The sequence below is a fragment of the Mycteria americana genome, chromosome 6 (genome assembly GCF_035582795.1).
Source record: "Mycteria americana isolate JAX WOST 10 ecotype Jacksonville Zoo and Gardens chromosome 6, USCA_MyAme_1.0, whole genome shotgun sequence".
Classification (NCBI taxonomy): domain Eukaryota; kingdom Metazoa; phylum Chordata; class Aves; order Ciconiiformes; family Ciconiidae; genus Mycteria; species Mycteria americana.
Window position 1 is genome coordinate 42,042,081 of NC_134370.1, and position 24,797 is coordinate 42,066,877.

General features: G+C 44.7%; 1 pseudogene; it reads right to left on the minus strand.

Moving 5' to 3' along the window:
• Positions 1-10,275: 10,275 nt before the first annotated feature.
• On the minus strand, positions 10,276-11,692 carry LOC142411949 (uncharacterized; annotated as a pseudogene).
• Positions 11,693-24,797: the final 13,105 nt, after the last annotated feature.

A 24,797-nucleotide genomic window follows, 5' to 3' on the forward strand; every position in this document is an offset into this window, starting at 1 on the left:
ATTAATAAATTAATGATATTCAGTCTGAGGAGATATTTTTATTTAGATGTAATACATTTACTATTAGCACACTAATACTTTATTAATGAACTAATGTTAAACTAACTTAAATAAAATTTCAATAACCTTCTTCATCTTACCACACTCATCGTAGGTACATCTTTCAGTACAGCAATGACCATTTACCCATCACTTCATTTATGACATCACTTGATACCATATGATGTTATATATTCACTGATGGTATTTATGAGATCACATCAGGTGGCTTCATTTATGTAGGTTGCAGAATTTATGTCGGTTGCATCATTTATTTAGTGGTTTCATCCGTGATACCATTTGACATTAAATGGCATCATCAACTCAGTGCCGTCCTGATATCATTTTGGTATCATTTTGACATGATATGACATCATTTATTCAGTGACTTTATGCTAACCCTGAAATTAGATGGGGTTGCACTGACCGTGACATTTTTAAAAGCCTTAGAAATGGCAGGAGCAGTCATTGCTCCAAATTTGTACAGCGCATTGTAGTCCCACAGGGCTTTGTCCCTGTCCCCTGATGGTGTTAAGGACAACAGTAGCGGCAGCAGAGTGAAAAATAAGAATTAAATACATCGTGAATGGAGTGAAGCAAAGGGCACACTGCATTCACATGCCATGGTTTTAAGAAACTGCAGAGCAGGCCTCTTAACTGCAATATAAATGGTAAAAGAGACCAAAATATCTGTTTCCAAAGGATGCAGTAGATTCCAATTCAGCTATTTTATTATTCAAGGAAGTGATTAATGGTGAGATGGCATAATCTTCTCAGATCAGTGATATTATCCAGTCATCTGTTGCAGGCAAACAGCATTATAAATTCAAGATTGTAGAGGTTTCCTCCTGTTCATTTCAGATCATTAGAAAAATACATAAACTCATTTCTTTAATTAATCTGCTTTTAATGGGTCATTGCTCCTGATTAAAACAGCATGTGTCTGGCGGAAAATGCATCAAAATTTGAAATAAAAGGAGAAACGCTTAACAGAGCCAGGGCAATAGCAACCATTTCCCCATTTAAATAGAAGAAGAAAGAAAAATGAAAAAGAGGCATGAAAGACAGTAAAAGAAGGTAGAAAAGACAATTCAAGGGAGACAACAAGCCAACAGTTATCAAGAGAGGACCCGCAGAGTTTTCCAGAGGCCAGCTGTGCTCGGCGCAGGGCTGTCATTGACTTGCCCAGAGCATCCCACGTGCAAGTGGAGTGTCCCAGCTAGACTGGGCCACTGCTCTCCCCAGGTCCTGGGGACTGGATGTGTCCGTGGGCTTTGGGAGCAGAAATAGGACAGCCCATGGCACCACCATTTCGTCCCTTCAATGGATCTGTACAACATTTCCTTTATCAACATGCTAGGCATTTCCCATTGGATAATGAAAGGGGTGACAGGGGATCCCATAAAAATGGCTGGGGAATAAAGCTGCAGCTCAGACCCGCCGCCATGCAGACATGGGTGGGAGACGATGAGTAGCCACGGGGCTAGGAGTTGGACGGAGACAATGGTACCATGTCTCCCACTGCAGATATTGCCGCTCCCGCCCCCTTCAGCCAGTGACATGCTTCTTGCCAGCATCCCGAGGAGACCCCCATGCCACAGCACACGACAACCGCAGGAGGTTATTCTCCTTCCTATTTCCTTCGCTGCTAATGAGGTTTGCTGCTCTTCTTAGGGAAAAAAGATGTTTTCTTTTCAGGCAGCGGCGTGTTTCCTGAGAATGGCGGCTCCCAGGCTTTTCGTATCCCTCACTCCCTTTTCTCTGTCATCTTTGGCTCCAATGCTCTGTGCTGCCTCCTCTTTCAAGGAGCGAGCGCCTGCTCCCAATGCAGCTTGTTGAAACCCGCAACGCTTTCCCACGTTGTGCGATGCTCCTCACCAGAACAGTCCCCAGCGCCAGTTTATGGAGCAAATTGTTTTAGCTGTGCTTTTCACCAGGAGGATGTTAACGCAGGTGGTGGCATATGCACTTTTCGTCCCTCTTGCTGAGTTGAAAAGGAGGAGCATGGCTGATGGAGGGCACTGTGCTACCCTCTCCCTGTAGGAAGATAGCGAACAATACAAGGAAACAGATACAGCAGTGTTATGGCAGCAGCTCAACAGGGCTGTTATCTCTGTGCTCTTGCAGGCTGTGGCTTTGATCTGATTTTCCAGGCTGAGTTTTGATCTGATTCACTTTGAAGCTCTTATCGAAACTGCACCTCACATGCTGCAGCCCTTGATTTTTGCCACGATGCTAGTGCTGCTCATTCAAAAAGCTTTTTTTTCCCAGGACCCCTAACAGTAACTGTAAATAAATAAACCCAAAAGTGGATTTGAATCGTTGCTGTGCTGCATGTCTCTGCTTGCCCGTTTCCTTGTAAAAGCTATGCTTATCCCCAGAAAGGTAAATTGCGTTTTTCCATACACACACACACTAGCAGGGCTCAGCTGAGCCTGAACTGGAGCCAACCCGCTCTGAGCAGGCACCACCGCATCCTCCTCCCTGCAGACAGTCCCTGCGTGCTCGGGCAGGTCCGGCAGCACTCCCGTGCTGCCCGTGCTCTATAGCAGCCTAAGAAGTGTTAATTACAGAATGGTTAAACCTCTGTTACCTCAGCCAGGCTGTGGGCAGGAGTTAGCAGAAGAAGAAAACCTTGCTCTGCAAACTCAGCAGCACCGAGGTGGGATTTCACAGGGGCAGTCACACAGCTGTGTCTTTGCAGTGACTCGGGGAGCCCTGCTTAGCTCCCAGCTTTCAAAAGAGGAGAAGATTACCTTGCAGATGCTCCTTGTATTCACTTTGCCAGCAGGTTTATTCTCAGAGCAGCGTGCTAGAATCATGGGAGAACAGGAGGAAATGGCTTTGCAAGTGCTCAAGGCTGAATTTGCAGCATGGCAGACTCTGGAAACAGGCAGATTTCTTGGGGCAAAGTGGTGTAACAGTTATGTTGAAGGAAGACAAATGGGGACTGGGTGCTTCACAGCTGCAGAAGCGGAGAAGTCCCAGCTCCATCCTACCGTAGTCATTCAGTAATTCCCTGGATCCATCTGCCACAGTCATTCAGTAGTTCCCAGCCAGCACGGAGCTCTGCGCTCTCCAGCAAGTCCTGGAGATGGTCACCTTGAACCTGATGTCCCACCATGGGGTCAAATGTGCCATCACAGGCTGGAGGTACCCTGGGGTGGGGGTCTCCGGCCTGACCCCGCTCCCAGCAGGGCCAATGCTGCAGCTGCAGCAGGTCACTGGGGTCCATGTCCGAGTGAGTCAGGGCATCCCCAGGGATGGGGATCCCCCTTCTCTTGCACAGGCATGAGCTGTTTCCTTGGGACCAGCCAGGGTTTCCTGTGCTGCAGCTTGTGCCGGTGCCTCTGGGGCTCTTGCTGTGCCCCTCTGAGCAGAGTCCAGTCCCGGCATCTCCGGGACCCCTTTGGGCAGGGGGAGGTGCTGTTGGATCCCCCTTTGCCTCCTCATCTCCAGCTCAGCAAGCCCAGCTCGCCTAACCTCTCTTTGTATGCCCTGGCCTCCATCCAGCACTGCCAGAGTGGCACTAGGCTTGCTCTGCTTTGGAGATCCCTTGGAGCCCCAAACTGGTCCCAATACCCAGACACAACCTCCCTGGTGGTGGAGCAGAAGGGCGTGCTTCCCCTCTTAACCTGCCGTCCACCCTGTGTCAAGTGGAAAAACAGGATGATGCCTCCAGATCGTCTTCAAGTCACCTCATTTGGAGACCCAGAAAAACCTGTCTGGAGTGAAACTTGTGCACAGGTACAGGGCTGTCCCCCTGTGCTGGGCCACTGAGCTCTGGACTGTGTCACCTCCATGGCATCCAAGGAGCAGGAGTGAAGTGATACCTGGAGGCTCCTAGTCAAGCTCTTGTGTGGTTTTCTGCTAAGGCCAGAGATGTTGTGGTCACGTAGCGACAGCTCTCCTTCCTGCTCAGTCCCAGGATCCAGTCCTGGAGGCTTTTTCTGGTCGCACCCTGTATTTATCCTTCACCTCACATGATTTTGGGAATTGCCATTTCCAAATGGTTTGGTGATTTTGTCCTACTGCAGTGCTGGCACCCAGGGAGTACACAAGTTTCTGTCTCAAACTGGATTTTCTCAGTTTTCTCTGGAGGGGCAGCACTTGCCTTTCAAGCCAGTCTAAAGGAAGAAAAAGATCTGTATTTTAAAAACTAATTCCTGTTCCTAGTAAATGCAGCTCTGATAACAGGACCAATGTCAGCATGAGCCTGTACTAACTCTGTTTAGTAGTTATCATTTATTTTAATGTTCAACTCACTGCCTAAAGCTGCTTAGTGATTTGTGTCCTGTGTCACCATGCAAGTTCTATGCCTCAAATTAGAATAAGGTCTATAAATCAAGCCTCCCTTTACTCTAATAATAATAATAAAGATATTATGATTGTCCTGATCAAGTGTGGGCAATAGTCTTGCTCTGGACTGGAGATCTCCAGAGCTCCCTTCCCAGCACTGCTACTGTCATGCCGCAGGCCAGGGAAATTAATGACACAATTTAAACAGAATAAATCTCTGCCTGGTTCCCTCTGTACCTTTCAGGGAAACACTGGATCCTCTCATAAAACAGATGGAGGTTCTCTTACCAACTTAATAAATATAAAAAGTCAGAGAAATCTATAAGAAATCTATGGAGAAGCACCAGCTTCACCATGTGAGGGTGAGCATCAAACATTATTCCAGCCTCAGTGCTAACAGTTTTTACTGTAACAGCCTCAAGATACAATAATCTGATGCTGCCTTTAGGCAAGGGAGAAGCGAGGAAGCGAGGAGAGAAGCTGATGCTAAGGTTCTCGTTTTGATGGCAAATTTTGGTAACTCGAAGATTTACAACCGAAATCCAAGTGGAGCTAGCATACATTACCGGAAAATCATATAAACCATATACAACTCAGAATCGTATAACTGCCTTGCTACTGCCGAGCGTGGGAGAGAGCCTAACCTCTTTGGAGTGACTACAAAATTTATCAGTGTAAAAAAATGTTGGTTACGCCTCTTCTAAAGAAAGAAAAGGCAACCTCAAAGCACATTTGTCCTACAGGTGGTTCAGATATTATTGTAGCTCGGACGTCTCTCACTTGGGCTGTGAGTGCCTTTTGGAGGAGATGATGGCAGAGGTTTTGCAGGAAGAATGCAGGAAGTGGAGAGGCTCCCATTGAATTCAACAGGAGTTTTGTCCCGGAGTGCCAGTCAGACATGTCAATCCTATTAGCAGTATTATTCATGGGTCACGGCACGAGGGCTGAGGGTTGAATGTGTTTGTTCTGCAAATTGGGCTAATATTGTGAAGACCGTCAAAGAGGATATGTAACATGTTTGGCCTCTTGCTGGTATCTAAGATGGCAGCGTATTACGTTTCCTTGAAATTACATTAGTTCATATCCAATTTTATGGTAACTTATGGCTAGGAAAGACTTCAATTTCATTAATAATGGCCACCATCTTTTTAACATTTAATACATCATAAATCATAGCAAAAAATTTTTGCTCTTGATTTGGAAAGAGACAGCTGGAACAAAATTAAATCTGAGACCCTTGAGTTGGCCAAGGCATGGGCTTGCTCTTAAAAGGTGCTGTGACACCCAGGTGACCTGGCAGCCAGCAAAGTGAGCGGCTGTGCTGTTTTTGGATAAAAAAGCAGATCATGGAGATGGCATTGTGAGAGGTCATCTAAAGCTCAGGTCAACGCATCAGCCCTGTCCTAAAACAAGCTGTGAGTGGCTTAAACACCTCTCATTAGATGGACTGTGTACATCAATGCCGCACCACTGGCTGGGGGACAGATTTGGAGCCAGGAACTGTCACATGGCTGTACCAAACACCACTACCAGTGCGGTGGCTTCTCTGTCAGACCTCCTGGTGATCATTTTCTTTGCTGCACTCACTTTTCCGGTGACATTGGTGTTGTGACACACTCCAGTCATGCCTCTGTCATGGGCTAGGAGCAATTATCTCCACAGCAGTAATTTGATTTCAGTGCTTCACCATCACTGGGCGTGATATCACTACTGTACATACACCCTTGGTGCAATAAGGATATATCAGGCATGATGAATAAGTGCCAGCAAACAGCTCATCCAGCGTCACCCACTGTCCCACGTCCCTCAGAGCTCAGCCTTGTACACCAAGACTTGCAATTGTCCTTTGACAGCTGCTTAAATATACAGCAGTAATAGCACAGGGCTAATAATAATAGTATTAAGCTGAGCGCTAAAGCATGAGAAAGCTGTTTTTAACTGAGTGTGGCGTGGTATTTTTGATGCAGGAAGGATGTTTGATGTAAATGTTGCGAGAATAATTCATATTCAGTATGTACATGAATATGGTTGTGATTTGGATGGCACGCATAGACGTGCCAGAAATGGAATTCTCATTATCCTAGCAGTAATTCAGGACTATTAGAGGGAAACTTAGGGTCTTTAATCAGCACGACTGTATTAGCATAACAGAGTTAATTGCAATAAAGTAAAAGGTCCTGATTAAAGAACACTGTTCTCCACATAAGACCTGCTACCTACTATATGCAAAAACACCAGCAGGCCAACTTCTGCCAACTTCTGATTTGCTGAACCCTTCTCCTTCTCCCCAAGTCAGGGAGAGAAAAGGTGGGTTTGCCTCCTGTAAGGCTGGTGTCACTGGTGGAGTGAGCATGCACTTCACTCACAAGAGAGAAGTAAAAATATAGTTTATTGATACAGAATAGGGAGTGAATAAAGTTCAATGCGACAGTGATTTAACAAGATCCGATGGCAAGGCACACTTGGTCATTTACTGCATAGAGGACAGGGTCAGACAAAACTGTCAGGGAGACCCTCCTGTTGAGTCATGAGGTTCCAAAAAGGACCCCCTTGCTTTCTAAACTCCTTCTCAGAGAGGAGTCTAGGTGTGGCTAGATCCAGTCCTAGTCCCAGACTTGGTCAACGGTTTATGTCTAAAGGATTATATGTGCGCAATCAATCCTTTATATCGCTTAGCTAAGATTTCAAAGTTTAGCATGCTATTAGTCACTTACTGAGGATCTGTTGCGGCAAGGAATCTCTCAACCACGAGGAGTAACCTGTAACCTTGAGAGGCGTCCCTGCTCAAGGGGAGATCCTGGCATGCAGCCCGCTGCCGTGCAGGAGAGCTCACAGGGCCCTGGGCTGCCCACTATTTAAGGAGTAAGATGATTGACTTATGGTCATATTTGCATATCAGCAAGACCTGTAGATCCCTGCTTCAGGCAGCCCTTGGCTACTTTGTTGCCATCGTCCTCAAGGTCCAGCATAAGCTGGATGCATCTATCAGGATGACTCCCACTGATGGTTACTGCTTGTGCAGGGAGCAGGGTGGGAGCATGTCTCGTCCCACTCAGTGGGTTGCGAGATGGGTGAATCTTTTTGATTCCCCAGCGGTTTGCATACCAACAAAGGCTGATCTCCGCTCGGCAGAGCCGCAGGCCGGTAGAGTCACAATGACTCAGAGGAACAGTCAGACTAGCAACTTTATTAACTAGCAAACTACAAACTTAATGAACTAGCAAGCTCAGCGAACGAACAGAGGCAATTTGGCAATGGAGCTATTTTCCGGGCAACCCGTCACAATTCATCCAAAACTCATATGCCCAGATATATATATATAGTGGAAGAGTAGAGGAAAAGAGAAGTGAGAAAAGGAAAAGAGAAGACAGGAGGATAAAGAAAAGGAAAGGTATCACCACCCTTGGATCCCGCAATGAGGGTGACAGACGTGGCAATCCTCCAGTGATGGGCGTGCACTGTTCCCTGGGGAAGGTGTCTCTTTATACTCTAATCCCTGCCTCAGGTCACGCCCCTGGAGGACTTATGTTGTTCTGGTCCTCAAAAGTTTGCAGGTGCTGGGGGAGCAAATCGCGCCTCATCTCTCCACAATGTTTGAGACATTAACTCTTTCAGTCTCTCACACCACCCCGTGGCTCAAACATTGTCTATATAATAGAGGATAGAGAAGACAAAGTTCACAAAATAATACATTTTACAATGGCAAGGCCAACCATCAAAAAGAAGATTCGAGAGTTGGCGGAGTGTCCTTGATTTCATCTTCCTGGGTGGTGATATGAACATAGCGAACAGCAGGAGAAAAGAGAGAGGAAGCAGAAGCAAGCAGACGGGTAATCATACATTGAACAATAGCTATGCTGATCATTAGGAATAAAAATCCAACCAACAGGGTTATTCCAATTTGCATTAACCATTTCCCCCACCCCGTGAGTCCCCAGGATTGTAGGAGGGAGGCAAACCAAGATCCAGGTATATGTCCATTGAACCAGTCTCTCGGTTGGAGTGATCGGAAGAGGTCAGCAGTTTGATCGGCGATTTCTTTCATTTTGGTGCGTCCCTCCTCTATAGTAGTACTGGCATTGTGAATAGTTATGCAATATTCTCCATCACTTAAATTCAACATACCACATACCCCTTGTTCTTTTAACAATATTATGTCCAAGGCTAAACGATATTGGAGTGTCATTTTTGACACCTGTTGGACTTGTAGATTGAGTTCTCCTAAAGCTTGTCTGGTCCTATTATTTAGGAGGTGTACTTGCCAGGTAATATTTTCTAGAACAAATTGATGTCACTTTAGGGTTATGTATGGGGTGAAAATGTTTTCAAACATTAGCGCTGCTACTTGCCCATCTGTATAGTAATTGGGGACCTGGACTCCAGTGATTGCCCATTCCGGTTGGGTTTTTGGGGCTTCTGCCACTTCCCTGTGCACTCGCCAGAGAGGGGCAGTGAAACTGAAAACACGAGATGGGCATAAGGATGGGATGACTAATCCACATTTCAGACCAGCGTGATATTTCAGGATTAAATAGGAATAAAATTTCCCATTAGAACATCCCCAAACTAGTCCCAAGGGGGCCAGGTATATGCTAGTTTCACAGGTCCAGGTATCATTGTAGTCCACGAAATATATGTCAGGTTTTGCAGTGAGTGGCAGGCCCTTCAAAGGGTAGTGTGTACGGGGTATGCCGCAATACATGACTATACCATGATCCTCAGTTTTGTCATAAATTTTGTTGCACAGAATATCCCGATTTCTATATCCGCAGGAAGGATAACCCCAACAAATACACATGTCCCTTATCAGAACCCTTACTCTCTCCAAAAGTGAGGTCTCAGGGGGGGTCCCCAGGACCAGTGTTACAATTAAGAACTTTGGCACATGTAAACAGATCAGACCGGCTATGCTGTGGGGGATTGGCATACCTTAGCGGTTGCAGGAGGGGTCTCCTTTGTGACCACATCCACTGTAAATTTGTCAGGTCTCTTGATTCACGCCCCATGCTATTGGGAAGTTGGATACACCAAGAGAGATTCACATTTAGGGAATAATCGGCCTCATAAAAATCCAGTTGTTCTAATGGGTGAAAGAAGGAGTCAAATGGGAAATGGGAGCAAGGTACAGGATATGGGCCAGCCGGATTGTTCCAGAGTACCAATTTTGTTCCATAGGTAAAATTCATTGGTGGGTGAGTAGTGTTGCAAAGAGGACTGTTCCTAGAAACGTAAATCAGACTTGTTATAATAAGGAAAATACGTGTCAGTCTACCCCCAAGCAAAGTTCTTAATTGCAGTACGGTGAATAGTTTCAGAATAGTTATTGGTCAAAAGGTAATTATGTTCCCAGTCAGTATAAGTTGTCCAGAAAACGGGGAACAAGACATAGTGTTGTTTTATAGTTTGATTCATTTCCAAGTTATACATAATATTGGGCGATGCAACAAAAAATCTCAATCCTTGTTCAGTTGACTGGGGAAGGGCAACACATATCCCTTGGTCAGTTCTACTCCAGATTGTAGTAAACCCGCAAATTAGTTCTCATGCAAGGTTTGAAGGAGTATTATTTCCACTCCCCCTGTGTCTTCCTTTCCCAGAGGAGAGGAGGACCACCGTCCAGGTGAGAAATTGTAAATACATATTAAGATTAAGGCAATGACTACGATTGTCAAACAATTACTGAAGTACAACATTAGTGGTACTCATCGAGGTCCAGTGCTCCTCCAACGAGATGGGTATGTTTAGCAGGTGACAGCCTGGTTCTCCCCCTGCAAAAGAAAAGGAAAACTCGGTCCCCTTTAGGACCGGTTTTAAAAGGAAGGGATTATCCACCTGTATATCCTTCCAATCCAGGTCGTGATTCTCCATAATAGTTTCCAACACCTTTGCCACCTTTTCCGGATCCTCCCTATATGTTCCAGCCATGTCTTAAGTCCGTTACTGAGAAGGGAACTTTGCAGCACTGCCTGCCTTAAGGGTGCTTGCAGCACTGCCCTCCCCCCTCCTAGTTCTTCCTGCCATCGGACTAAAATTCCCCCCTTCACTTTCAGCATCACTGTCCACATCACCTTCTCCGACTTCCACATTTTCACCCTGACCATTACTTCCCTGTACAAGTCTCTGTCCCGGAGCCACTAATAATTCAACATCATCTTCCTCTTCCTCTGGTTCCTTATAATTTTTACACCTTTTACTAATACTACATGCAGAACAACATCGTTTAAGCGTTTTGCTCCAAATTTGTTCTAAAGCCAAAACATTTGCATTCATTGTGAGCCGTCCCCCGGCTCACTTACTGGGGACGGCGGAGTGGGTTTCCCGACCTGGCTTCAGTACCCTGGTGTTCGCGGAGGCGGGGAACGGAAGGAGAGTTCAGCCTGGCCGGGGCCCTTTCTTCTCTCCTAAAAGCCTTATCCGGATCTTTCCACACTTTTACTAATAATTGCAGGTTAGACAGGGGTAACCCATCCATAAATTCTCTAGGTATTTCCTTACGTAAACCCTCTCTCCAGAGTTGGCTCCTCATCATCCCCGACCGTAGGTTTCTCCTGGAGGGTAGGCCTTTTGAAGGCTGATTGCCTAATTCAGCTCTCGTAACCTCAGTTTAACCCCTTTGTTCCCCTCCGGAGATTCCCACATTGCGGCTATAATTGATCAGCTCCTGTGCAACCCCTCCCCAGGTGAGGGGGAATTCCGCCAGAGCAGGCCGCGTTTGGTTTCTCCGTGGCATTAGCATTTCTGTTAAACGCTCCTGAATTGGGAGCACTGCCCTTAGGCGGTCCTGGATTTGTATGGCCTATAGCTTTAGGGGGTCAGGGAGGCCCTTTATCGGGCGATTCATTCGGCTGCGGTCGGCTTTTAGCAACACCGGGGAGGGCTGATGGGGTATTAAGTGCCGGTCATGCATGAGCTGGAGGCAGGCCGCTTTCTGCACGCTCTTCGTAATTTGATCCAGTCCCGGAGTGGGGATGGTCACCGGATCTCCCCGTTCCAAGGGGTCTAGCCCTCCAGCCCAGTATGCCGCCCACCCTTTGAGTGAGGGACCAGGGGGCTTGAGTGTCGGGGACAGTTAGAAACACGCCTGGACCCCAGTATCCCTGAATCTCCCCCTCAGAAAATTTAATTCTGTCCCCCCCGTGAGGGAGACTCTCCACACATATTCTGTCTCCGTTTCCCTAGGGAGCCTACTGTATTTTTCTTGTAATTTCTCCAGTTCAGTTGCACTATAGGGAATTTCTTTCGTTATGATTTCTGGTGCAGTATCGGTACCCGCTTCATATTGAAATTCCGTTTTAATAAGTGGGCGAAGTTGGGGAGCAGTTCTCTCATCAAGTTGGCGCTTTGCCTGTTCCATTTCTTCCCAGGGGTAGTGGCCAGCTACCCCCCCCCCCGCCCCCCGTCAACTAGCTCATGTTCCTTAGACAGACTGCAGTGCCCACACTCGCTCTCCAGATGCTCCCTCCGCACCTCCGCTAGCTCCAACAACAACTCGTGCTCCCTGACAAAAGCATCACGCAACTGATTCTGCAACTTATTTGCTGTTGTTTCCGCTTGTACCTGTTTTTTCCGCTCAGCTTCTAGCTCTGCTTGCAAGCTTTTAACCAAATCTTGGAACAATTCACTTGCCTCTCGCTCAGCCCGTTTTACCGTGCACTTATCCTTTTGCGCTGCCATCAGTGCAGCTCCTAAAACACCACAAACTACAGTTTTTTCTTTCCCAGTCCTCGCCCTGTTCTCCTTTGCCAAAACCTTTATTCGCTCTGCAAGGGTGGATGGAGATTGCCAGTTCTCCTCTGCCCAATTTTACCCCCGAGGCGTCAGGCAGGAGTTACACGTTTTTAACAACTATATCAAAGGGGAGCAGTCCAGATCAGGCTGAACCCGGGAAGCCATGATCTGCCGGAGGACTCGGACTCAGCTGATTCACGTCCTCCCTTCTCGACTCAGTCGATATCCCCTCCCTGATCCTCTCACTGGTCACGTCGGGGAATCCCACTTCTGACACCAAATTACTGTCTCGTCCCACTCAGTGGGTTGCGAGATGGGTGAATCTTTTTGATTCCCCAGTGGTTTGCATACCAACAAAGGCTGATCTCTGCTCGGCAGAGCCGCAGGCCGGTAGAGTCACGACAATGACTCAGAGGAACAGTCAGACTAGCAACTTTATTAACTAGCAAACTACAAACTTAACGAACTAGCAAGCTCAGCGAACGAACAGAGGCAATTTGGCAATGAAGCTATTTTCCGGGCAACCCGTCACAATTCATCCAAAACTCATATGCCCAGATATATATATATAGTGGAAGAGTAGAAGAAAAGAGAAGTGAGAAAAGGAAAAGAGAAGAGAGGAGGATAAAGAAAAGGAAAGGTATCACCACCCTTGGATCCCGCGATGATGATGACAGACGTGGCAATCCTCCGGTGATGGGCGTGCACTGTTCCCTGGGGAAGGTGTCTCTTTATACTCTAATCCCTGCCTCAGGTCACACCCCTGGGGGACTTATGTTGTTCTGGTCCTCAAAAGTTCGCAGGCGATGGGGGAGGGGAGGTGGTTGCGAGGAGTTTCATTCCAAGTTTCGGGTGGTTGTAGGCCCATTCCTCAGATAAAACTCTGTGTGACCTCTGGCCATAGATGGTAACTGCACATCCTCCAACGCACTCTTCTCATCCCATGCTAGCCGACTTGCTGCACCTTATCTCGATACAATGTTTGAGACAGTACCTCCTTCAGTGTCTCACAAGACAATACCTCTTTTAGTCTCTCCTCCGAAAAGCTCTCCCCATCCCATGCTAGCCGACTTGCCGTCGCCATGCAAATCGCGTCTCATCTCTCCACAATGTTTGATACATTAACTCTTTCAGCCTCTCACAGAGCACACCGCCACAGCTGGCCCCAAACTGTGTATCCTTGCCTAAATCTCACAGCGGGACGAACACAGGCTGCCCTTTGTGCTTGCTCGGCTTCCTGCTCCTGTCAATGCAGCCTGATGAAGTGCAAGCATCCTTGCACTGAGACCAGAGGCTAAAGCCCCGAGTGAAAACGCACAGCTCTTCTGGCTAATGTGACAAAACTTTGGCTGGAGGAAATAGGAGGGCTTGGCCCTCCTGTTACAGGGCCCAATCCCAGGGACAGCCTAGGTTAACATCTGCACAGCTGTGGACCGTGCTCATACACGTCTTCCTTTACCGAGCTGTAGAAATAGTTACATCTCATAGGGCAACAGCAACCAGCCGCAAAAGCCAAGGAGTGAACAGCCCCAAGACTGTAACTGAGACCAGGGACACTGCTGTCCCTGCTAACCTTCTCCACTCCAAATCCACAATGTCATGGACTTAAATTTGCAGCAAGTTCTGCTTGAGCAGCTGTTAGCACAGAGCATTCTTGATATGGCATTTCCAAAAGTATCATTAGTGTTTATCCTCCACAAAGACACATTGCTTCGGGCCACGTGCTGCAGTCAGGGCAGTATTGCTTATATCCCTGCAAAATATCCAAGGATCAAACAGTTCATTCTAGATTATTCAAGATTTGGACCAGAATCATGCATGAAGCCATCTCTTTCATAGGATCACAGTGTCACCACAGTGCTGGACCTCTTGGGGTCCCTACTCCACCTCCCGCTTGCAGCAGGCGTCACCTCCTGTCTCATTGTGGGTTGGGTGCTCCAGGCCCTGACCTGCTTGGCAGTAGCAAACAAAGCCAAGGTCACATCACTTTCTGGTGGAAAACATTGCATCTTTCCCCTTGTATATGGTGCACTGGGTTTGTTCCCTTTTAAAGGCACTTCTCTGGCTAATTTTAAAACCCACTGATCCTGAGATGTCAACAGCTTTATTATCTCCATGCCCTGGGGGCTGTTTTGCAAGAAGTGTGGCTGAGAGCAGCAAAGTGCTGTAATTCAGAGACCCAAGTTCACCGTTGCAAAAATTTCCTTCCAAACTAGGTACAAGTAAAACTGCATCTCTTCCTTGCCCTGGATAGGAAGTCTTGTTGGGAGCTCGACATGCCGTTTCTTTCCTTTTGCTGCCACTTGAAGCCTTTCTCGGATGTTGTCTGAGACGGTCCTTGTATCCTTCTCTGCCTGATGCTCAAACCACAGCCGTGGTCCAAGGATGCAGCTCCCATCATGCTGATTGTCCTCCTCTGTGCCCCAGAGCTGCTCTTTACCATTGGAGAGACCAAAGACACCTTGAGATAAATCTCTTTATTTAACTGTAATTTGTCCTGAAATTGTTGATTTGGGAAGATCATTGGGTTCACATCCGGCCAGGCACTCCTGTGATATCTCCTAGTCACAATGCTCCCTCTCAGCCAACTCACCCAGTTCAGTCTTAGCATGTATCCTTGGAAAAAGTGATCCATAACTGTACTCTTTCCTCTGGCAATGACCACACGTTTTTCAGAGTTGGTCTGCTTTGCCTTCAGTTTGAGTACAAGGACTTCAATACCAGCTCTGTCATCATGGATCTAGCTGCCCTCAGCTATTTCTGGGCTCTCCCACAAACCTCCTATATAACCTTTAGAAAATGGCTTAGAACAGATCCCTTCTTCCTCCCTTCAGAGACCAGAGCTGTATACTGGCATGATGGCCATCTCCATGGAGAGCAGAGAACAAACTGAAGCAATGTTGCTGACTCCTAATGTTTCCTTTCTGTCTCAAGAAAGACCTCTTTTTGTTTGTTTGTTTCTAAATCCTTTGAAAAGGGGCAATTAGAAAGGACTGCGTGAGGCAAGCGCCTCTAGTTCATATAGGAATGGCCATATAGGACCATAGGGGGTCAGACCTGAAGTCCCATATGTCTCCGCCAGCGTGTGTGGAGCACCAAACTGCTTCAGTGAGACTTTCCCGGTGCCATGCTCAGTGCCACAGGGCTTTTCACAGGTTCTCTTTGTGTTTAACAGCTCATGATTATTTTCAGTTACGTGCTCTAAGGTCTTGGAAGAATTAGCTGGCTTTCCTATGTCAAGAAGAAACACTGACTTTCTGTGTCAGTTCAAAGTTATCCTCAGTAATGAACTGGCCCTTGTTCAGACCACATGTACTTTAATGGGCTCCTTGACTCTGCCTGCCTTGCTCACAGCTGCTTCAGGAGCCAAATGCCAATATACGCTCAGGAGTCAAACGCAGAGTGCTTTCATCTGGGAAAAGAAAACCTATCAACATTGCCAAATTATCCAAGAGGAGATCTCCAACCCTGGCTGGCATAATCAAAGCTTTTGCAAAGCGTGTTTTTCTTGTGCAAAATACGTAGGGGCTTAAAAGAGTAATAGCGTGACAATTTCAAATGCAACCATCATTTTTCCTTATTAAATAAACAACTCGTAAGAAAATACTTGTTCATTAGCAGGAAGATTTATAATGGCTACAGAAGCTACAAAAGGTTATTCAGGCTGCCATCGGCAGCTTTGGTATGACCAGAAAAGCCCAAGCAGGATCTTTAAACACACAGACCACAAGTATTTTGTTCTGTGTCTACTTAAATCAGAGTAAAAATACACTGACAACAGAGGGAGCAGATTGACTTTTAAAATTTTCTACAAGATAAACAACAGCTTTGGCTAAGTACAACCAACTGAATTTTACCTTTGGAAAAGTTTAAAGGTAGTTTTGGAGTTCCAGGGTGATGTAAGGATGGCATAAGCCACCATTTCAAACAAGACTGTTTTGTAAACTTGCTCTGCAAAAATAGGCAACGTCTGTTTGTAGTAAGACCGTCTGCTTCAACCTCAAAATTTAGCTGGAATTTCTCAGGCCAAAATTATAGGGAAGCTAAACCAGAGGTTTTATAAAAGGAGCAAGCTGCAACCTTTTAATGGAAGAGGGAATATTTTACAGTTAGCAACAAGATCCAAGTGTCACCCTTTTTTATTTTAATCTTATTCCAACCCCATGATTTCCCAAAAATAGACTCACTCACCAGGAATACCACATTCATCTTGATTCAGCTAATGATATTTATACTTTTCCATTGGATGGGATTAATTTTCCTATCCTGTTAATGCAACATGTGTTATTACATATCTTTACTGCATGCATAGGCATATATTTTCTGTGTCAGAAAGGAAAGCAACTGGCATTTTAAATTATTGAATGATAACTGTAGGTGGCTGTTTTTCATAAAGATTAAGGAATTCCTTTCAATATGATAAATGGTTATAAGACTCCCTTTTATACTAAATCAGTTCACAAGTGAATTTATTTGACAGTCACGGGTTGTGGGTCTATTGAAGAACATTTTCTGTCACACAAAGGCATATGTGTTAATGTAGTGAACATGTGTGACATCATTCTACAGAGTAAAGGTACTGAAACTTCCCAAATGATGGTTTTCGGTACTAACACCTTGTACAACTAATGCTACAGATCAGATCTAGCCAGATTTAAATAAGGCTCATTTCACATCCACAGCAAAAGAAATGCAGTCAGTGCCTGAGCAAAAGGGGATCCAAAGACAAGCACTAAAGCAAAGTAAATTATTATCCTGGCATTTTAAGTAAAAGGCTTTACAAAATCAATACACAGCCATGTGCCATTGACATATCAAACGCAAAACTGAATTCCAACAAGGGAAATCTGCCAAAAGGAAAAGATTTTATCCTGACGTGCATGAAGGAAGCACAGACATTCAGTCAGGGGTAAATGTCAAGAAAGCCAAAACAAGTAAGAACTCCTGTTCTGCACAGCACTATTTCCCCAGTCATAAAAGCGGTGACTTAAAAATGAGACCCTACTGCATATTAAACTTTGAAGCTTGACTTCAAGCCTCCTGAACGGACCAGCTCACTGCCTTCAACAAAACCACAACAGACCTCATAATCCCCCAAAGAAAGCAAGAAGAAAAATGCTTGAGTTTGACTATGTTATCAAGCTGCACTCCCCCATGTACAGCTTGTTTCTGTACAAGAGCATGCACAAAGATTCATTTCCTCAACCATGTCAATAACAACAAAGAAAAACTTGCCAGGACCACTATTTTTGCCAGGCATGCGTTGTGGGTGGAGTGAGCATGCACTTCACTCGCAAGAGAGAAGTAAAAATATAGTTATTGATACAGAATAGGGAGTGAACAAAGTTCAATGCGACAGTGATTTAACAAGATCCAATGGCAAGGCACACTTGATCATTTACTGCATAGAGGACAGGGTCAGACAAAACTGTCAGGGAGACCCTCCTGTTGAGTCATGAGGTTCCAAAAAGGACCCCCTTGCTTTCTAAACTCCTTCTCAGAGAGGAGTCTAGGTGTGGCTAGATCCAGTCCTAGTCCCAGACTTGGTCAACGGTTTATGTCTAAAGGATTATATGTGCGCAATCAATCCTTTATATCACTTAGCTAAGATTTCAAAGTTTAGCGTGCTATTAGTCACTTACTGAGGATCTGTTGCGGCAAGGAATCTTTCAACCTCGAGGAGTAACCTTGAGAGGCGTCCCTGCTCAAGGGGAGATCCTGGCGTGCAGCCCGCTGCCGTGCAGGAGAGCTCACAGGGCCCTGGGCTGCCCACTATTTAAGGAGTAAGATGATTGACTTATGGTCATATTTGCATATCAGCAAGACCTGTAGATCCCTGCTTCAGGCAGCCCTTGGCTACTTTGTTGCCATTCTTCCTCAAGGTCCAGCATAAGCTGGATGCATCTACCAGGATGACTCCCACTGATGGTTACTGCTTGTGCAGAGAGCAGGGCGGTAGCACACCGCCACAGCATGCAGTCTGAGGAATTTGAGTAACACCCTCTCCTGGTTTGCTTCAAAAGAAGCTTTCCTTTCTCTTACATGTGGAGTTGCACTGGTCCCTCTTTTACGGGCTATTTCAGGAGTTTTCCTGAACTCCCCCCAGGATGGAGACCCCCCTCCTCCCCAGAGACCTGTCCCAGGGCGTGCTACCCCACATCCAACCTGAACTCCCCGGGCTGCAATCTGGGGCTGAGGCACCTCATTACATCACCTGTTGCTGCCAAGAAAGGTTTGGCTCTGACCTCTCTGTAACCAAACAGACTCTGCAAACACCCAGGAACCTGAAGAGGGGTAAAACATCCCAAGCATTTTCTAGATTAATTCTTTCTTTTTTTTCTTTTGACTTTGAGTGGATTCTTCATACACATATAAAGAAAATAAGATTATTTTCATAGCTCTTTGCTTTCAGCACAAGACTTAAAATGCATTCCCAAAGCAGGATGTGTTAGCACCATTTCTCTACCCTCCCTCTCTCTAGGCCTACGCCCTGGGCACCGTTATTGTACTGTGCAGCACTTTTCAACCCTGTATAAAGAAAAGTAAATGAATCTACCTTAATGAATGGTAAATCCAACCTACAACTCCCTTTTCCTTTATCCAAGCTAAAAGCATTACTGACACAAACTGATTTTGAGGGGCAAGCAGACAAAAGTTTGTTACCACAGACTTCAATGGGGAAGTTAAGGATTTTCTAGACAAAAGACTAAGACTCAGCTAACTCCAGCTGAATGCCTCTTTCTGTTAATTTTCCTTTTGTGTTGCAACTGCTAACGGTGCTAAAAGAAAGACCCTGATGACAAACGTGCCAGTTCATTCCCGTTATTGAAATCTGTGCTCTGAAATGCAGGCAGGATCAGCTGAGCTCTGGACAAAGCTGCAAAGCGAATCAACATCTTTCCTCTGCAAAGCTCTGTTTGCCATCAGTCTCAGCCTGGTTTTGGGTGCAGCAAAACATTTCCAAAAGCATACATGGATTATATGGTTTGTTTGCAAACACGCTGTTTTCCCCGCTGCCTGGAAAGCATGAAAACAGCTAAATACACAAGAGCTAAAACTAAACAAACTGTGAACGTGGAAAACAGATTTGCAGTCAGTTTGAGTGTGAGATTTATGGACAACTGGTATGGACTGCCCTTGCTACCATAACCATGATGAACTTTTGACATGGCTGCAGACTTTGGGGAGGACAGAACAAGCATCTGTCTTCATTTTAGTGCTGAAGGGATCTAGGAGTTAATGCTTGATATTTGCTTCTCCTCTTGTGTGAGGGTATTGGCAAGTACAAGAATCTCTCTGGCTGCCTAGTGCCTTACCATCTCTCAAATCTAGATGAGAAGAAAGCAAAGCTTCACAAAATAGGGCAGCAAAGAGCACACAGAGAAGAAAAGTGAGCCAGCAGTGAGTTGTTACCTTCTGTGGAAAAAAAAAGTGACAAAGTTAACTAGTCCAGATAAGAGAGAAATTTTGAATGGAACTTAAAGTGCCTCCAAACTTCTTGGAGGCCCTAAGAAATATCTGTAAAACAGCCTTTTACATCCATTGGCAGATAAAAGTTAATGTGGCCTAGGTTTTTCTAATGATAATGTGGGTGATCAACACTTTTTTAAAGAAAAGAAAATAGAAAATGTAGAAGGAATTTAAAAGCAGTATCATAAGTATAATTTACTGCCTTAGGATTGAGAGAAATGTTACCAGACAACATTTTATTTACTGAATCTATTAAAAAGGTGGCTTGGTCATGAAGAAAATCTGTCTCAGATGACTGTTGTAATTTTAGAAAGCTGCTGACCAGCCGTGACTGTACATCTGCTGAATAAATTGGCAGGCTGCCCTTATTTCCAGTTCTTTATTCCGAATGATTTAACAAGATACGGCTTTGAATGCAGCATGGTACAGTTGGATTTGTTTCACGCCAACTCCTGATGCTGCATTTTTCTGAAGCTCTTTCAGAGCTTTTCCATCCCTCTTTTCATGTGGGGATGGATGGCACTGGTCGGGGGAGGTCACACTGTCGGCATTGTCACTGTAACATCCATGTTGTCTTGGGCAAGAAGCTTGGTTGTAAAAGCGTGCTACAGGCTTGAACCTCTGGTTGGAAGCAAAGTAAGAGAACAGGGCACAGGACCAAAGCATCCTGTCTCACTGAGCTCGGTATCTGCCATCAGAGGCAGGCAAACCATCTCGTTCCTCTCACCAAGCTTGGTAAATTTATCTTGAGGTCAGCTAGGTCATTTACTCTTACTGGTGGAAGGCTGTTCCCAAAGCTGCCCTTTCCAGATTAGAAACCTCCTAACGTCCAGCCCACGTTTACTCATGTCCAGTTTGCACCCCTCTGTGTGTCCTCTTGTAAGACATGCACCACCCCAGCAGCGCTTCTGTGCAACTTCTGCACTTGGGTGAATGTGACTGTGGATGGCCAGTGCTGCGTACGCAGCTTCCCAGATGTGATCACAGCAGTATTCACGGTGGGTAGCATTAATCTTTCCCTATCTCTACTGATAATGTCTCTTCTGACCTGACTTAAACTCATATTTGCCATTACGTGCCTATGCCGCATGGATGGCTCACAGTTGCCTGGAGATCAGCCTGTCTGTTTAAGCCTTTCTCTTCCTTTGTTATGTTGAGCGGATGAGTTTGCAGCAGAAATCCCTGTCGTTTGCTACAAGAGCACAGTTTGTCACTGTTAAATTTCAGCCCATCTCCGACTGGTTGTTCTCTGTACTTGGGTCACTGCCAAGCCTTAAGCTGTTAGAAAACTTCATTATTATGGCCTTCTTCCAGCCACCCAAGCCCAAATCCAGTCTCACAGAACCATAAAAAAAAGGTTGCCACTGGATTAATTATTACACTTGCCAATTCTTTCATGATTCAGTATTCTAACTAGTCCCTTGCCTTGAGCATGTTACGTTTGAGCTTTTTTTCTGCCTTCTATTTGGTGAAAATACAACCCAGAAATTTACCTTTTCCATATATAGAGCACACATCCACACTGAGTAGTTTCTCTCCTCCTCTTACTTATGTGGAAAAAGAAATTTATTATTTATTTTTACTCTTGGAAAACCCAATTTGGCTCAATTTTGAGGGTTTCTAAATTTATCTCTGCGTTTTTCAAAACTCCAAGCCATTCCATGGCCTGAGTGCGTTTACTGTATGGGATCACAGTGCTCAAGAACTGGAGGGGCTTGACATGCTGCAGAAAGACAAGCCACATAATTATGGAGTTGTGATGCTGATGGAGTTGCCCACACAGGGTGAAGCCACACTGCAAGACCAGAAACTCTGCTTGTAAAGAGGTCAAACCACTTATGATCACCAAAGGTTTCTATATTTTCTGTGAGAACAAGCCATGTGACACACAGCCTCATTACAACATAGCCGCCCTGATAAAGCCGTTTAAACCATATCATGCCAGAAGGGAGACCTGAGCTGTGATCCCAGGCATGTTATAGCACTCAGGGTTTCCGAGCGCGCCATGTTCCCCATACGTGACCAAATGGGACTGATATCCCAAGTGCTGGGTAGCTAACTGAAAAAGCAGAGTGGCGAAAGGCCACAAGAACAGAGATGTAAGCAGAGTTATGGAGATGTAGTCGTACTCGGGGTTAATTAAGGTCAAGGATGGCCTTTCCTGTCAGCAAGCAGGTGGTGGCTCCACCCTAATTATAAGCCCTTTAAACGAACTAGCCAGATGGAAAAGCAGGCCCCGGGGAGCTTAGGAAAAGACTTTGACCTCAACCTCAAGGAGATTACATTGAGCAGCTCTAAAGCAGCCACCCTTCGCAATAGAAGGGAAGGACTGGAAAGGTGATCCCCAGACCAAGCAGCCCAGTCGTAGACCTCCCACTGACAACTGTTGACAAGTTGCAGTGCTGCAAGTCCCAAACTGGGGTGACATGCAAGTCAGATAGCAACCAAAAGTATTAGAAGGTGGTCCCTCTCTCTCCATTAGGATAGAATGCATGAGATCTGAACTCAACCCTTTCTGCGGAAAGCAATAATGATCAGTGCATGCATTGTTCCTTTTCCAGTTCTCAGATTGCTAACCAAAATGTGGCATCAGCTAAAGAAAACATCATCACCGTCTGTTCCTTGAAAGTAAAGAAAATGAAAGGACAGGTTGCATGAGAAAGAAAGCAGAACACAAAATTAGAGGCCAACGCTTTCTCCCCCCTGGACCACGTACTTACTTAATATCATTGGTTTTAAAAACACTATATGGAGAGCTGAAACCTAGAACCGTTCCTCACTTTTACAGCTACAGGCAGTGAATTCTGTACTATTTGAATTATCTGAATGCTCAGACTGGCAACAGGAGCAGTTTCTTCGCTCCTGAAAAGAACAGCTAATAACATACACTCAGCTGGGGACATATTAAAATATGTTTTCTCTGCCCTTTGACTGCTAAAGAAATATATTGCCATTAATGGTAATTACAGGCCATTAAAGCACTGAGGAACAGGAAGGCTTTATAAGAAAAAAGGTGTTTTCAGAAGAGGTTAGTGCATTAACTTTCTCAGTTGCATTTCGAATATAGCTTGGTTTGGAAATGGATGCACCTCTAAGGAAAATCCATAGAAGAAGCAGAAGTAAGGAAATTATTCAGGACAGTTCTTTGAAACTGATTTGACTGTACTGTAAGAGAACAAAAAAATGCTAGTGAATGGAAATGTGACTTATGAATTAACCACCCCCAGCATCACCATACTTGAAGATGGAAAGAAACGAAAAAGATAAAGGAGAACAAAAGAGGGAACAATTTGATACAGTTGCATTTGGAGCAGGCGTGTTTGTAATGTTTTTTGGCTTCTAATTTAAACATTAAAAAGACACAACAAGGACCAAAAAAGGACATCACAATACTTATGGAGGGTGAAAATGGCAACTTGGCTGCAATGTAAATGCTTTGTCCAGAGTTTCGGGGTATGAACTGGAGCTGTTCTCCAGAGAGAAGATAATGCTCTATGGGAGGAAAAGCTTTGAAGGAGGAAAACTGGTATTTTCAGCACCCAGAGGCTGCACTTGACTAAGTGGCATGAGGCAGATTGGTACCTAACCAATTTCTAACTCATTTGGCCTGTTTGTCTCTGACACATCATGGAGCTATCTGAGCAACGATGTTCACATACCTCAACTTACTCTGTGTAGGCGCCAGGCGTCTGAGTCATCTGGTCTTTCTTTATTTCTGAAGGTGACAAATGCCCTGCACAGAAGTTCTGGAAAGAGCCCTGCTTCATGTGCAACCATTCGAATAATGCAACATTTTCAGCAGAGAGCAGCACTCAAAAATTTCCTATGTGACCAGAGGCCACAAAGGCCTCTATGGACTCAGACTCCATCAAATATGAAATATTGTAAAAGCAGGTCTTTCTCTTAATGTTTTCAAAAACATACTAAGAAGGGGAAATAATTAGAGGTGACTCCTCATAGAACAGTATGTTATTGATAAGTTTTTTCAATGTCTTAATAGTTACATAGAAAAAATCCTGTGAAAACCATTCAAAATACTTAACTGAACAATTTAATGTGATATGATAGGATGTGACTTTAATGTGATGTGATAGCAGCAAGTAAGGGATCACAGTGGGGGGTAACTGTCTTCACTTGATAATTCAGGACATAGAATTCCCTTTCTGGAATGGAAACTGTGATCACAAATCATTTTTTATTTAATTATGTTTTAAATTAGCATTTTTAAAATCTGAAGATTTACAATCTCTAACAAAAAACTCTATGACACACATAAGCTCATGTGCACACTGCTGTGATATGCAAAGTCATTTTCCTACTAAAACCAATTAGAGATTCGTTACAGTGAATAATTATGTAAAGATGGGATTTATATTTTTCTTGGTATTTTATAAAACACCCTCAACAGGTTTCAAAACAACCTAAGACAGTATTTTCTGAAAACTGCACTGCAGATAGTTTCATGCTGATTTTGTTATAAAAGATGACATGCTAGAAATGACTTGTGGTTAGATATGCCTAACATAAACTAAAGAAGATCATATGAAATTATGATGGAGCATTTGCATTTTTTCCCCTCTGGACCTCTTTTCAAACTGAAATCCAAATCTTGAAATGCTTACTTGCAAATTTAGTCCAGCCTTGTAAAACTGGAAAGCTCCCAGAAATAATTTTTGACAAACCATTTACATCTAAAAGAGCTGTACTAGACAAATGATCAAAACACTTTTGTTTGTCTCACTAATTTTGAATTACCACTGTTTTATAGTAAATAGTGTCCTTTTTTTTTAAACAATAACTAGTTATTAGCCTCGCCTTCTTGCACAAACTTGTATTTCTATAAACTTCTGTTTAACCTGAGCCCTTTCCAGCACAGCTCCATGACCAGTGAAATGCATATGTAATCATTAAGAGTTTGTTTACCTGCTTAATGTGCTAGCAATTAAAATGAGGCACAGTGGGTGTTCCACCTCTCCACTGGGGAGATTGTCTTCTAAATCACCATGGGATTGTTCCCCTTTCTTTCAGATCCTTTAGTGTAGCTTAAAGACAGCAGTAGGTTCTTGGTGATACATGCAATGATAGAAACTGGTATGAAGAACACTGGTGTAAAATCAGCTTGTGCATGGAAACACTCCTTGGATTATTTTAAATAGGAAATAAAAGTCTAGGAACTGGCCATATCCCATGCAGAACTGGAAACACACTGTTAGGTTTGTATGTGTTTGTTGAAAACGATCTTTTGTGTCCTGATAGAGAAT